Source organism: Lissotriton vulgaris, chromosome 1_1 (genome assembly GCF_964263255.1).
Source record: "Lissotriton vulgaris chromosome 1_1, aLisVul1.2, whole genome shotgun sequence".
Classification (NCBI taxonomy): Eukaryota; Metazoa; Chordata; class Amphibia; order Caudata; family Salamandridae; genus Lissotriton; species Lissotriton vulgaris.
Genome location: NC_141685.1, coordinates 1596269404 through 1596286306, shown reverse-complemented (window position 1 = coordinate 1596286306; position 16903 = coordinate 1596269404).

The following is a 16903-nucleotide window of genomic DNA, read 5'->3' as shown; positions in this document are numbered from 1 at the left end:
ATGACCTACCTGAAAAAATGAAAGGACGACTGATCGCATATCAAGAAAAAATCAAATTAAGGAAACATACAAAATTGAACCATGATGCCAAGGATTATGAACAAGGGAGAATGATTACCTTTGCGCGAAAATTTGACGCACCAAGGAAAGTCTTGCGAGGTGGAGGTCAAAAGAATGTACTGTAGATTCCAAGGTTTAAGTGCAAAAGAATGGGGGGGCTCACGATTTTCTATGCTAGGACCCCAATTCTGGAACTCCTTACTGATTGAGATGATGCATACGATGGATTACATGTGCTTCAGAAAAAAACTGAAAACTTTTCTTTTCACTCAGGCCTGTAGCGAGACTCTACTTCTGGGTGGCTTTCAATTAAGCGCCAAGAGTCCTTTGGAGTATGTGCGCTCAATAAGCATGGGCGGATTTTGCGGATCCACGATTTTGCAGATTTGCGTATTCGCGGATCCACAAAATCCACGAATTTGCGGATTCGCTGATTTGGATTGCGCTCTTGAAAGTCAAGGATAGAAAGGCCTCTATCCAGCATCATAGCTGATTTTCGACGGTAGATTTGGGAAGAAGGCACACCTGCCCAGCCTCGACAACGCTCACGATTGTTTTTGGGCTGATGAATGAGTCACTGAATTTGAGCTTCAACTAGTTCCAGCGACCATGTGTGTGTTACTATGCAATCGCCCCGAAGGGGGCAGGGGTCCCTTGAGTGAGCTCACTGGTTAGAGGAGGCAGACCTGGAAAGCAGAGGTCAGCCCGGGACCAGGGTTCAATTCCCGGCCCGGCGGGGTCTTGAGTCCTAAAATGTCCATGGACTCGACAATTCTCACTCCGGTGCCTACTCGATTCACGGGTTCACACTCTGCGACCCTGGGCAATAGCTTGCTTAATCTCCACAACGGCCCCTCACGGTGGGATGCCTGGCTTTCACCTTGCAGATACCCTGCCGAGGTTATCTCACAGGGGAATACCAGGACGGGTTCCCTAAGCAAGCGCTTAGAGACCGGTTGGTGATTTGCGCTATATAAATACCTGTACATTTACATTTACATTTATCATAGTGGTAAATGGCGAGAAGACGGTGCACACCGTGAGTGTGTGAGCGGGACCAAACGTGCCGGGCTTCCATGCGAGTTCACATGACTCTTGTGTGTATAAAAGGTCAGAGACCGATCAGAGCAGCAGATCAAGAGAAAGAAGCTCCTGGTCACAGGAACAGCACGAGGATTGCTCTCGTGAAAGTCAAGGATAAAAGGCCTCTATCCAGCATCACAGCTGATTTTCGACGGTAGATTTGGGAAGAAGGCACACCTGCCCAGCCTCGACGACGCTCACGATTGTTTTTGGGCTGATGAATGAGTCACTGAATTTGAGCTTCAACTAGTTCCAGCGACCATGTGTGTGTTACTATGCAATCACCCCGAAGGGCGCAGGGGTCCCTTGAGTGAGGTATCATAGTGGGTAAATAGCGGGAAGACGGTGCACACCCCGAGTGTGTGAGCGGGACCAAACGTGCGGGGCTTCCATGCGAGTTCACATGCCTCTTGTGTGTATAAAAGGTCAGAGACCGATCAGGAAGCACTAATAGATAAAATAAAGCATGTTTAAAGGGCCACATGAGCGGATGGCACAATCAGTGCTGCTGGCCCACTAGGAGCATTTCATTTACAGGCTATGGGCACATGTAGTGCACTTACCAGGGAATTATAAGTGAATTAAATATGCCAATTGGGTATTAGCTAACGCTACCTTGTTTTGAGCAGAGAGCACAAGCACCTAAGCGCTGGTTAGGCGAGGTAAAGTGTACAGAGTCCTAAGGCAAGCAAACCAATGTCCGAAAAACACAAGTTCTGAAGGCAAAACATTAGAGGGAAAACTACACTAGGGATGCAAGATCTAACATGGACTCTTGGAAGTGTGCTTGAACGTGCTCTGCCAGTCCAACTGTGGGCCCAGGAGAACCGACACAGTGCAACACATCATATCCCAGACTCAGCATCGGAACGGCAGCCTGACACATCACCTTACCAAACTCCACATCAGAACTACCACACAATAAATCTCTAATGCAGGACTTAACATCGAAGTCTGTGGCCTCCTCTAAACCGACACTGCACAATGCATCCTCAATGCAGATCTTCAGATTGCAAGCCCTAAACGTGTTTGGAACCAGCAGGTGTGCTACACGTCTTCAACACAGAACTGTTGTACAGTTCATATTTTCTCAGTAACACTTTGCATTTGTTGGACAAAATAAAGGTCAAACCTGTGCAAGACTGAGTTTGCGCACATCATCAGGATATGTTGGCCTTATTCCTGACTATCTTACAGTGCACCAACTGTTACTCTAAACCTAGTAAGGTAACAGGTGGCATGTGCAACCTTAGAACATGACAACAGTGATTCCCCAAGTAAATCAATCATGCCCAAAGAAAAACACAAGAAATACTCAAATTGGCATTTGCAATTTTTATTGAAACAATTATATTCTTGTGTAAAATACATGCACTGCCTTTATCAAAAGAAGGAAACAGAGCAGAGTAATCAGCATCACAAAAATGGTAAAGAAAATGAACAGTTTAACCATTGTGCATTCACATGGAGTAAATGCTTGCATGTAAGTACAATTATAGTTATGCTCCCACCGAGTACTCCCTTTCCTAGTGTGCCTAGGGTGGGTGCTTTTGCCAGCATCCCTGAGGGTGATCTAACTCCCCAGTTACCTTTGGGTGTGTTTCCTCAGGGAGACCGTCTCAGTGTAGAGCTGGGCACCATTCTTCTCAGAAGGTAAACAGCATTCAGCTGGGCTGGAATTCTGGCATTGGGCAACCTCAACAGTGTCGGCAAATTGCTCCTCTAAATAGACAAAGGAGCGATGTTGTGTCTAAAGTTAACTTCACCCATATTGCCATACCGAAGCCCATATCAGGCCATCATTATGGATTCTACCCTTACAGAGCTGTTGCTGAGTGGGCAAAAGCAAGCAACACCTTTCATGATGTACAGAATGTTCAAGGCTCTGCTAATATGTGTACGAAGAAGTGCAAATGTGAGCAAAGTCATTCCGTAGAATGTATCCCATACAGGTACACAAGCAAATGTATGTCTAGTGTGAAACGGTCAAGATTTTTTTGAACTTTAAACTTGAGCATATAAAATGTGGGTGTTCTCGCCCAAGCCTAATGTAACCACATACGACTCAATCCTTAGACGTACGACAACTAAAAAGCTTCTCAAAAACAATGCTAAAAATATATGGATTTAATCATATATTAATCCCTCAAATCATAAAAGCATTGTGCTCTTTATTAATAATAGCATAAAGGCAACCAAACTTTAATAAAAATCAATAGAAAAAGGTCAAAAAAGAAGTGCAATTGAAAAGCAATTTAGTGAGTAACAACATGGTCTTCACTGCTCAAAACTGCCAGATTGTTTAAATGTTACAAGGAGATGATGAAACATTGCTGTTCCCAGCTACTGCAGACAATGCTTCCATTAGCACCTCTATCACCAGTTCCTAAGGAGCAAACATGTTCATATCTGACCCCTTCAGCAGCTGGTGGGATGGCCAGTAGTGTATCCTCAGAGGATGAGCCAGAAAATATCCCAGTAAGGATCATTAAATGCATTTAGAAGAAACAGCGTTCACATAGGGCAAGTATGCAGGTGAATTTTTAAGGGACCTACAAGATGTTCCATGTCCGTAGATTGGACTGGCTGCATTCCAAAGCATATGTCCAGGGGTCACTCAAAAGAACACAGTTGACATTGCAGTACGGGCTGCACACAGTGGAGCCCAACAGGCCAAAAGGACAATAACCAGCTGTCACTTGCAGCCAGATTCATCATTGTCCCGTTTTGCGAGTCCTCAATAGCGATTATTAAGGAATCGCTATTAAGGACTTGCAAAACGGGATTCATGTAGGAATCGCAAAATAAATTGCGATTCCTACATCTTCCTTGTTTGCGATTAGCAAATTGCTAATCGCAAATAAGGATGCGATTTCAAGGGTGCCAGGGGTGTCCAAAGGACACCCTGTAGCACCCCTGAAATGAAAATATAGACTGATGTTGCTCACACACATGTCCAAAAGACATGTGTGTGTGTAACATACAACTTAGAAAAATGCACTCAAGTGCATTTTTCTAAATTTTCGCTATTTACTACGAAGTCAGACTTCGCAGTAAATAGCGGCCAAAAATTGCGAATTCGCAAATAAAAACGGTTAATGAATTGCATTTAAGGAATCTCAAATAGAGATTCCTTAAATGCAATTCCTTGCAATTTAGCGATTTTGCTATTAGCGATTATTGCATTTGGGATGATGAATCTCAAATGCAAAAATTGCGCTCGCAAAGGGCCAGATTCTCAGAATCTGGCCCTTTGCGAACGCAATTTTCAATGATGAATCTGGCTGTTAGTTCTTAAAGAATGGGTGTGCCAAAAGACTGCATCATTTGCTCACAACACAGTAGCACATGTGGTAGTGCCATCCCCATTTTGCTGTGTGATAAAACATTAATTGCAGAACAAATAAGATAAACAGACAATCACCAATACTAAACTGGGAAATTAAACACTTTCTTCTGGTGACCTTATACTAACAATTCAACTTTGAGACTCTTTATTTTCATACTACCACTTTACGGCCTGACACTGTGTTTTTTTTATTTTTACCAGTTTTAGGCTAAGTAATGTAATCAGCAGGAGCCCAGTATTTTCTTAGCAATATTTTTTCGGGATGTGTTTCAATATGGTCCTTTTACTGTTTGATCAATCTTTTTATTACATATATTTTTCTGAGATAATATTGAAGTGCTGATTTGATGTTAAAAACACACAATCCCAATTAAATGTTCAAATCTTTATTACAACTCAAATAACTTTGACATACTCCATAGTGATTCAGCCTCAAATCATCTATTGTGAGATAAATCTTGACTGCAAACTTTTAATTTTTTGGATAGAAAGGTAAGAAAACTGTGCACACGAATAACTTAAGATAATTTTGCTCTGGCATATTTGACAGACTATAAAACAGGGAACAACTTTATCTCAACTGAACACATATGTACTTTTCCCACGGAACACTATATTAAAACAGCTGATGGTGCCCTTCTGAAAATCAGAAAGTTCATTGTAATCAATCAATCAATCAATCATCGCATTTATATAGCGCACTACTTACCTAGAGGGTCTCAAGGCGCTGGGGGGGGGGGGGGGGGGGGGGGATCTGCTATTGCTCGAACAACCAGGTCTTGAGTTGCTTCCTGAAGGCGAGGTGGTCCTGGGTCAGGCGGAGGTGGGTGGGGAGGGAGTTCCATGTCTTGGCGGCGAGGTAGGAGAAGGACCGTCCCCCTGTGGTGGCTCTACGGATGCGGGGGACGGCGGCGAGGGCGAGGCTGGTCGATCGAAGCTGGCGTTTTGGAGCGTAGAAGTTGAGGCGGCTGTTGAGGTATCCTGGGCCTTGGCTGTGTAGGGATTTGTGTGCGTGGGTGAGGAGACGGAAGGTGATTCTCTTGTTGACCGGGAGCCAGTGCAGATCTCTCAGGTGTCCGGAGATGTGGCTGCGACGGGGGATGTCCAGGATGAGTCGTGCTGAGGCGTTCTGGATCCGCTGGAGTCTCTTCTGGAGTTTGGCGGTGGTTCCGGCGTAGAGGGTGTTGCCGTAGTCCAGACGGCTGGTGACGAGGGCCTGGGTGACCGTCTTCCTGGTCTCGGTGGGGATCCGCCCTAACACCAGTGATAAAACAGGTGAGAGGGCAATCACAATATACATCAATTGGATTACTTTGACCTCTGATCTCGCAAGGGCACTATATAGCATGCTGCACCTCGTGGTACAGGCCCCTGAAAAACACTGTGGAAGAGATATTAACTCTCGTGAAATGGATACAAACACATATTTATGAAAATTGGTCAGCATTATTCACGGCCGTGAATTACAGCCACAGTCCAGCATAAATGTTACTTGCACCATGGAGTCTTCATAATCCCCGTTTACAACTGTGTAATAATGCCCTAGTTAGGCAACAATGATCTCGCTGTTTTAGTGAAGAAAAAGTAAAACATTATGCAGGAATTCCGTTTAAGAGACTTTTGAGAGAAATGCGTGAGGATAGAGATGGAGATATTTAGCAAGGACGACAAGCTTTTCTCATTTTGCAATATGCTCTAAATTAAATCTGCGTAGAAAAACATTTTCTAGATCTGTAAATTACTTTTATTTACAATATTAGTGAATAACTAAGGAAGATTCAAAAAGAGCATAGATAAAAGTGATATAAAATGTATTACCAGCAATAAATATTTAGAGACCGGTTTATGTGTACTCTATTTTACAGAAATATGTGTACTGTATTTTAGAAAATTACACCGGTACTTCTTTCAGAAGGTGATTAGCTAGAAGTGGATATTAAACAGAATTTTAAGCATCTTGGCCATTCATTTTAATTAAAATTGTAATTGAAAACTTGATTTTAATGAAGAGAAGCTTAGTGCTGTGTCTTTTGGGATCTCTTACTTGGGGACTGAAATTGTTGGCTGTGGTATAATTAAGGAGCCCCTGTCTAGTTTAAATAATCTGGTAGATCAGAGTTTTCTGCTTTTGAATGGGCTGCAGTGGCGGGTCCCTGAACACTCTGCTTGAATTAGCAAATTTGCATTGCAGTTTAAGTGTGATAGGGGTAACTTTTATTAACCTGTTTTTCCAACGCTACGACCCAGGGGCATCAGCATGGGTACACAATATTAATTAGAAGAACTATAATGATATATTTCCTAACACTGAGCTGCCACTCAATTCAAACCCATGTGAGATTAATAAACTATGTATTTCAATGTACTGCGGTTGTATGTGGTTTAAGTATGACCATTTTTATTTGAACACTGTTTACATTAATATGGCATGGTACACATTTGAAATTGTTAGCAGGAACAAGTGATCGTTTGATAAATACTTTTAGAATCGTGTTCTATAGGGCTTTTTAAGGGTCATGTACTTAGGTGATAGAGAAATATCAACTACTGCCCAAAACACAATGGGGGTGCGTTTGTCCATAAAACAAAAAAATATATAAAGCGAGATGAAAAAGAAAGTCAGAGTACGAGGGAAAGAGATATAGGGAAGAAAAGAAGCAGAGTGAGAGGGTAAGAGAGGTAGACCCAGAACAGAAGATACAAGAAGTAAGAATGAAATTAAGAGAACGAGAGAGACGAGGTGGACAGTGCATCTGACCTTGAGAATGAAATTAAGAAGAATATTTAATGCTATTAGAGCATTAGCTTACTTCACAGATTGAAAATAAGCTACCCCCCTCACCTACTTAGATCGCGAATGGAAAGGGGCGACCAATCGGTCCCCCCGAACGTATGGTGGAGTACCCCGATCCCCCCGGGAAGCCATCTTGGGCGGGAGGCGAGTCCCGGCTGGTATGCCCGAAGCGGCGTAGCCGGGGCGCGCTTTTTCCCGCCCTAGAGTGGGTTGTCCTAGACACCGAAGCCGCCAGCCACGCCCCCGGAGGCGGGCGGAGGCGGATTTAGGCCCGCCCGAAGAAGGATAAAAGGAGCGACAAGCCAAAGTAGCATCCTCTTGTTCCTGTGCTCTGAAGCTGCACCTCCCCGCTGCCCGTGAGCTTGAGACGGAACGAAGAGCCAATTTTGAGCGTTGTAATTTTGTCTATGTTCTTTCAGAGAATCATCGTTCGAGAATGCCGGGCAAGAAGGCCGGAAAGCGGGTCGGTACCGATCAGATGCTCCGCATGCTCGTGAAAGACATGGCCGAGATGTAGAAACAGATGGCGGCAATGAATGGTGTAGGAGGCCCAAAGCGAGTCGTCGGACTAGCATTGCCGGGAGTAGTCCCTAGCGGGAGAGGTAGAAGGTCCAAGAGGGGGGCGACTGGGGGAGAGACCCCGGTTCCCGAGGCGCCGCCGGCGCTCCCCGATACACCAACTGAAGCCCCGATCCCGGTCCCGAAGGAGGGGCAACCAATCCCTGTTGTAGTCACCCCTGTGAACGGGGAGGATATGCCTCCCGAGTTGGCTGCACAGCTGGCAGCGTGGTTGGGGAAAGATAGCGAAGGCACCACGGCGGATGACGCCAGGGCAGTAATGAGGCAGTTGCGGCAGTCAAGAGAGGCCGCAAAGGCACCATGTTCTTTTGTTCCCCCGCAGGCTCCAGGGGGTGAAACCGCGGCGGGCACGAGTTCGGCAGCGACTACGGTTACAGCCTCTAGTTCAGGTAAGCAGCGATTGCCGATTGCGGGGGAGGGGTCTGTACCCTCGAGAAGGGAGAAAGTGGCTCAGCATATTCCGATTGAAATTAAAGAGAGGATATGGGCTGAGAAATATGTGAACATGTTTTCTTTGCTAACTGATCATTATGAGATCGAGCATGTGAAGGGTCAAAAAGAGTTTCTGCACCCGAGTGTTTGGCGCGCCAAGATGGCCGCTTTTAAGGTCGATGAGAACATAGGTAATTGGGGCAGAGCATTTGGCATTTTCACTTCAATTATGGGGGAACGAAGGCCTGAAATGTTGGCCGAGTTACCCGTGTACCAGACACGTATTATGGAGTATTCTCAGTCATATGAGGGCAATCAGTAGTTTTGTTATGATAATGTTTTTCGGAAGGCCAAGGAGTTCGACACATCTCTGACGTGGGATTGTTATGACTCCATTTCTTGGCAAAAGATGGAGAAATCAGGCATGTTAAAGGCACCATTGGTGGGGGGAAGCGGGGGAGAGTTTTCCCGCCATTCATCTGGGGCGCCCTTTCGGGCAGGTTCAAGTAATGAGCATCACTCGAGATCGAGTGGCAATACAGGCAAAAAGGGCATCTGCTGGAATTTTAACAGAGGAAAGTGTACGAGGCCCCAGGGGTCATGCAAGTTTAGGCACGACTGTGGGGGGTGTGGGCAATCCTCGCATCCTGAGACCATGTGCAGAGCCAAAACGGGTGATAACGGAGGTAGGGGAAGCGCCAAACAGGTCTAAAATAGTCCGAGGGGCGCCTTTACCTACCCCGGTTGATACCATGGCAATGATTCCTTGGCTCAATGAATACCCGGATCATGTCTCCGCTGGGGTGTTGCGAGATGGGTTTTCGTATGGTTTCCGCATCCCAGTGGGGAATTTTCAGGGTAAGGCACAATGTAGGAACCAACTGTCGGTCCTGCAGAATACGGCGGTGGTACAGGCGAAGATTGTGAAAGAGTTGACCCGGGGTCGGGTTGCCGGACCATTCGACACGCCACCAGTTGCTAATTTTGTTTGTTCCCCCTTGGGAGTGGTCCCCAAGAAGGACCCGGGTGAGTTTCGATTAATACATAACTTGTCCGCCCCGAGAGGTCTTTCGGTGAATGATGCGATAGACCCGGAGGTGTGTTCGGTGCGGTACGCATCTTTCGATGAGGCCATCGCCATGTTGAATTGCCTGGGGCCCGGAGCGCTGATGGCCAAATCGGACATCGAGTCAGCGTTCCGGTTGCTCCCGGTACACCCAGACGATCAGCGTCTCCTCGGTTTTATGTTTCAGGGTCGCTATTACATGGATAAATGTATGCCAATGGGATGCTCCATATCTTGTGCTTATTTTGAGAAATTCAGTTGTTTTCTGCAATGGGTATGTAGTGTAGTTCCTAGTTTCCCACTAGGCCCTGCGCATTGGAATAACATAAACAGTAGTATTGACGTGGAACTGCGGATATTCCAGGCCTCCACTGACTATGCTAAACTTAATTGGGTTGTGTTACCAACTAGCTCAGAGGTCACTGGAAACTTTCTTCTCTGCATAGGAAGTCATCAGCTTCCTTGGCACAGACAAGAAGGGATTCAGCTTTCCAACAACCGTGCAACATGACAACTTTGCTCCTCAGATCAAGAGTCAATCTCTAGGGTCGTGTGAAACAATAGACATGTATTTCACTCAGTCAGTCTAGTGCAGTTTACTTTCACGAGATGTAGAGAATAGAGAGACGGGCGTTTGTCAATAAAGGGTTAACATTTATTGAACAGTCTTTCTTCTCGTACAAGAGAAATGTATTGCCACAATTGCAATAATTGTTATTATAAAAAGTACGTACAGTAAGATAAGCATTGCGAAATAGAACTGTAAAAGCATTGATATGGTTTCTTAGCCATACAATGGTTTAAAAGTAATAAAACATAGATACAGTCATATATACATTAGGCTAACATACTCAACTGGTGCTTCTAACTAAGCCTACCCCAGTGTGCCTGACCTAAGCCTAACACGTGAAAGGGGAGTAAGTAAGTAGCTTTAAGTTAAGTTGGTTTTGCCAAGGTTTGTTTCAAGAATTCTCGTCTAAGGGTTTAGTCAACACCATACCTCTGAATAGAATGATGGAGGATTGGTATCTCCTTCAGGGGTCTCTCTCGATATCCCAGTCACCCGCGAGGGTAGACCGGAAACGCCGTGGCTGGATTTCTCTGTACAAGAAAGGCAGTGGGTCTCTTCAGCGCGTCGAGGAAGGAGGGGGGACAGCGTCCGCGGGCAGCTGGAATCTGCTGGATGTGTTCGCAGAGGACGGCTGTTCAGCTCCTTAAGCGTACTGCACCATAGTTCGCGCTTTAGCAGCGATAATGGTATCAGCAGCTTCACCACCACAGGGACAGCAGGCTGCAGCGACAGAGTGCTAGATTTACCAACACGGGGTCTTGCAGGCAGCTGGCATCAGCAACAGTAGCTCGCATTGCTTAAGGCAACGTTGGTAATATTTATACCTAACAGGTGCCGGGTTTGACGCAAGTTTGCTGGACATAAGACGTCAATTAAAGATGTCACTAGGAAGTGATAGTTATCAGTTGCTCATTAGAGTTCCATTACTAATCAAAACATAGCAAGCGGGGATTTCCAGGTTTGCTGAGTTTTTATCTTGTTGAAGAACTCGGAGTGTTATCTAGGAATATCAGATAGTGACTACTGCTCTGTCATTGCACTAATTGGTCGCAAAGGAAGTGGCAGAGAGAACTATGCTGGAATGTGGCTCTGTTCGTGTGAGGCCAGAGATGACTTTTCAGAAAATCGCATTTGAACGGTTATGCCAATATAGGGAATAAATGGATTTATAGCCGAATAGGGGCATAAGGTCACAGTATCGATCAGGAACCAGATAAACACGCAACAGCCACTCCACGGGTTAATGTCCATCAAAATTACTAAAACTAAAGCAATCAGATGCATGTGTAACATTGCCCACCCCAAAATACATAAATGCATTCGAAATAGGCGTACTTGTAATACATGAATTTAGGTACTGTACGTTTTTTAAAGCATAGAAATCATTCAAAAAATATTGCATATGAAATCAATGAACGATTATGCAAAAAGAATTACACATGAAGTATCTCTGACAGAAGAAAGGCGAGATAAGTCATCACATAAAAATGCATTGTAATAACATGTGTGCTAGAGGCTGGTGTAATGTTGTTATGTCTCTAGATGTGTTTAGAAATAGAAGTGTGAAGCTTCTGTTCTCTAAGAATAGTTTTTACGTTAAGCAAAGAATTGTTCGTGCCAAAAAGGGTCAATATTAGAAAAATTAAAAAAAAATAGATTTTCAAAGCTCTTGGCAGTTTTTGTTGATCAAAACTGAAGGCCGAATTCAGAGTCCATGGGAACACTGTGTGTCGGAAAGCTTTTAAAAGTTATTGTTTCTGTACGGGTGAGAACATCGTATCAGACAGGCTCTCAAAGAATTGGTCTACAAAATCAGGTGATAGTTCAACCAAATTAGATAGCGCTGTAACTTGGCAGGTGTGAGAATGATTGCTGTCATCGAAGGCAGGACCAGCAATGCTCACAGAACGTTGTACCTGGATGATGTTGCTTTTGTCACTCGCTCCACTGTTACCACTTGGCTGTAGTACAGGAGTCTCCACGAATGCCGTCATCAGGATCGGTAGCCGCTGGGGACAACACAATGCGTGAGCCGTTATTGGACTGAGCAAAGTATCGACGTCCATTGGTACTGCTGATGGAAGTGAAAGACAGATGTCCAACACGCATTCATCGCCGCAAAGCATACACCGTAGCACAGGTAAAATGCAATTTTGCCATATCGGTCTGAATGAAAGGAACCAGGTCATGTTTAGATCTCTCAGCCTGGCCAATCCAAGGACGTTAGTTATCCTGTCCCGGTAGCGCATTGCTAGGATTGTCTTTTCCATTCCCATGGGAGCTATGTCTGAGCCGAGGCTTGCCATAACGAAGCAGGAGGGTCAAAAATAAAATCCCTGCGACGAGTCCCAAAAATAATGGTATGCCGCCAAAAATGGAGTGCACAAAATTAGGAAGGATTCCCAAAATTGCCTGGAAGGGTGTTAGCAGTCCCGTAAAGACTGTCTTAAATATGCCTGGGATGCTTGTTGCACTAGACATGTTAAGGAGTTGGCTGAACATTTCTACGAAATGCACGGGGCAATTTGTTGATAAAAGGTCATGAACTTCAGTAGCTGTCCTTGCAACTAGAAGATCATACGTCTCTTTAGATGACGTTATAGGCACTGTTGTCTGTAAAAGTACTTATTTCATTTTGCTTAATGTATCAATTCGTATAGAATAGAGATTCAGACGAGGCCAGATGGGAGTCACTATGTCTGGAGGCCCACTCGGAAACAATGCTTGCATACAGCATTTGACCATGGATGTTACTTCTACTAGATAACTTTTCCCTGGCACGAGGCCACAACATCTGTGATCCGTTCTAAGAATGTAACTCCTGTTCGAAAGTTGCATAAAGAAGGGCTCTATCTGAGTTACAGGTGTGACTAGCTGGTGGCATGAAAGGTTGTTTGAATTTCCATCACATGCTCCGTGTAAATTAATACCCTGACACAAAAGTATACCGCTTAGTGAATGTTTACAATTCTCACCACTAAGAAATATCTTTTTGTTGCTGTCACTATAGCAAGAATGAGTGTATGGTAATTTCCATTCGGATTTTACATATCCTTTACCCAATTGTTCATATTGGCCAGCAGGTATGTACTCAAGGCACTTTTTAAATCGGAAAGTTGTTATCGGAATTGTGATAATTCCGTGTATTATCCATTCAATGACAGGACTCTCTGACATTGTCAATGGTAATCTCTCGAGTTTTTCGATGCTCAGGATTGTATAGTCTGCTCCTTTCTGTGCCAAACTGATCTGTTTATCAGTAAGGTTAAAACTGGAAAATAATGACGTCGTGTTGATTAAACGCCAAGGCACATAGCCTGAACGAAGATTTTGCAGCGTCCAGCCTAATTCTATAATAGAGCGTAATTGAGACTGGCCATGTTGTAACATTAGCAAATCTCTGTCTATCACATCAAAGGCAGAGGATACAATATTGTCCAACGAATATATTCTGGAAGACAGAGTCATTAACCCATTGTCTACCACAGAAAGTGATTTCTCCAAATTAATACGATCAATTTCTCGTATTTTTTCAGCAGTTTCAATTTGCTTTACTTTCCAAGCCTCGTTGTACGCAGCATAGATACTGGTCGCTATGAAACGCTTTTGACGCTGTTTGCGTGGTCCAAGAATGAAATCGCGCAAATCAGCACCATCTTTTAATAAAGACAAGTGTTGCTTAATTTCAGCCAGTGTGGACGAGGTTAGCCATTCAAGGCAGAGTTTCCCTACACTGTATGTTGTTATAATCCCTGGATGTTGTCTCTGGGAATATCTAGGGTCTAATCTGGTCATTTTTAACCCCTGTGTTTTATTCAGGAATCTATCTTGACAGCTATTTGTGTCTGTAGGCCAGATTAACCACTTTTTCCAATCAGGATGTGTTCTGTTGAAATGTAAAATTTGTGACACGTCTAACTCAATATCAGCGGTTGCATTTTCTGGTATTGGCTTTGGTATAGACGGTGTTTTAAGGTCTTTGATCTTAGCTAGGCCAAGACAAGATGTTTGGTGTATTGTGTCATTTAAAAATAACATTTGTTCTGGTATCATGCAGGTTCTAAATAGTGCTTCAATGCCTTGCACCTGCCAATCTTTTGTACCCCAAATTGTTTTCGTTTCAATATTATTTTTCCAATAATCAAAACCAAATGTCATCATTTTGTCATAAAATGCTTCTGAATATATCAATTTAGAATTTGTCAGCATTGTTTTCATTCCTGTTTTATCTAACAGTTTATAATAAAACGTTTCTGCATCACTGGTGTTAAACCCTGAGAAGTATTTGAATTTCTCAAAAATGCTTTAGAACTGCTTTTAGGTGGTGTAGAACAATGTTCCCATTGATTATACATAAAAACATTTCTAGGCTGTGCAGATTTATGCAAGTAATGATCCCCATAGTGGGTGTAACAGAATAACTGCTCATAACTAGATGAACCTTGTAAATAATCATGATCTGTGAATCTAGCTGACATTACTAAATCAGACATCATGTCATTAATACTGTTAAAGTCCCAATCATCAGAGAAAGTACTTGGTGTCACAAAGTCACTTAAGGAAACCTTTAGTTGATGAGGATACTTCAGGATTTCGACCGGACCATAGATCTCATAGTCTGTTTTCTCCCATACTACCCCACCAGGTATTGGAATTGCTGTGACATTTACTGTTGACAGTTCTCTTTTCTTCACGTGGGATGATCTGTGTGGTTTCAGGACTAGGTTGATGTTCTGACTTGCTGTGTCCATTGTAATATATTTTCCTTCAATGAATTTTCCCAAACACAGTACCATGATGAGCCAAAGCAGGAGGAAAAATACACCTAGACCGAACCAGAACTCTAGCCAAGGGGAAATTAGGTAGATTTCCTTCAGTTGATGAAAGAGTTCCGTTGCTTTTTCTTTAAAAGACTTTTTTGTTTCTGGCATCACTTCGGGGTTGTTTAAATCTTCAGAGAAGTTGTCGAAGTTGATGAAATAACCAGAGGCAGTTCTGTCAATTGATGGGGTTGTTCTTTCAATCTGTCTCTCGGTAGCACTTTCTGATGCCACATCATTGTAGACTGGTGATGTTTCTCGACGAACTGTTTCAATCTGTGTTTCAAGAGGCACGAGTTCCATGGCATTATTGCATAGTCCTTCATTGTGCACTGCAGGCTGATCGAATGTGATTAGTCTTTCAGTTTGAACCGCTTGGATTGTTGCAAGTTTGGGTATTCTGTTGTTTCTTGGGAGTCCACTGGGCCTACTGTTGATTATAGGCCACATGCTTGTGGTTTTACCAGATCGATAGACACGACTCTGTTCTCCTTTTTACCAGCAAGGGGCGGTAGCACAACTGATCTTGTTCCGGTGACTGCTAAGACAGGTACTGCTTTTCTGTAAGAAGGCCCAAATTCCTTCTTCACCGCGATCTTTTCTCTGACTAGATCCCCAATCTTTGGAATCCAGGCAGGCCTTGCTGGGGCTGTTGCGGGTGGTGCCTCGTCAGTGGTACTTGGCTGTTGCTTTAACTTTATGTTGCTTAATGATTTTCTTGTTTCATTCAGTTCCTGTAAAACAGCCAAACGATCCTTTACATCAAAGTGCGTTGTTTCTTCTTGTACCACTGACATTTGACTATCGAGGTCCTGAACTCGCATTCTAATTCCGAACAATAGTTCGTATGGGCTGAAACCTTTTAGAGAATTTCTTGGCATGTTGTTAAGACTAGTCTGGACACTTATTAAATGTTTGACCCACCCAGCGCCTGAACCTAATACCTTCGCTGTTATAGATTGCTTTATGTCACGGTTTTTTCTTTCTACCACACTATTCCCTTTCGGGGTATGACGGACAAGAATACCGCAACCCAATTCCCATGCTAGCCATGGCCTCCTTATACGCTCGAGAGCTGAAAGCAGGACCCTGGTCAGAATGGAACGTGGTAATTGCGTATATGCCGATATGGACTCGCGAATCTTTTATAACCGTTCTAGCGTCAGCCGAGCGCTGGTGGCCTCATTTTTTAAGTGCTTTTCGTCTTAACTATTAATAGGACGCAGGATGGGGTGTAGGCAGCGTTACGCTCTTTCTGATTGGTAGCCGGTAGCAAGGTTCGCTACTGCGATCCCTATTACAGTTTTCACAGTTGTTTGCATATATTTGGTGTTCTACACTCATTCCCGGCCACCAGAATACTGATTGTAATTCAGTCAGTGTTTCCTTGATCTCTCTGTGCCTAGGACCCAAACCCATATGTGCGTCTGCTATTAAAAATATTCTCCTGTTCCTGTTTGGAATTACTCTGTCCCCCACTCCAGGGATTCGAGCAAAAGGAACGGAGTTTGCATCGATGATGTATGCATAATTGAGTGGATAGTTTACGGGTAGTGCTGCACAGTCGCCTTTTACGGTCGTTTTTACTGCCAGCATGGTTTCCCCGTCTATGTACTTATCTGTACGCTTTTTTGTGGCTACGGAAGCCGGTTTAGGTGCTTCCGCGGTGGCTGTATTAGCCAATGAATTCCCTGCAACGTGAACGCCATCACGTCGAAGACTCTGTGCGTGAATCACGTGAGTCTTTTGTAGTTCTTTGTGTAAAAGAGCTACCTGTTTCCAAAGCAATTTATGCTTTATTGTGGCACCTGTGTCATCTTTGTAGTCGTTTTCGATCCAACTCTGCAGTTTATTGTTGTAAGAGTTGACGCAAAAATGAGAATCGCACACGATAAGTGTGGGGAATTCGCGTTCTGCATTTTCGAGCGCCATCTTTAAAGATCTGATTTCAGTTCTCTGAACCGAACAGTTTCTTACAGATTCAGTTTTTGTTACTTTCGGTCTGAATTTACCGCACAGCCAACGACCTTTAATGATCGCACATGCTGTATCGTAGGATTTTCTCTCTACGTTGAAATGCTGTACAAAGCTATCTGTATAGATTATACATGCGTATTGTGGGAGAGGCATAATTTCGATTGGCAGAGGA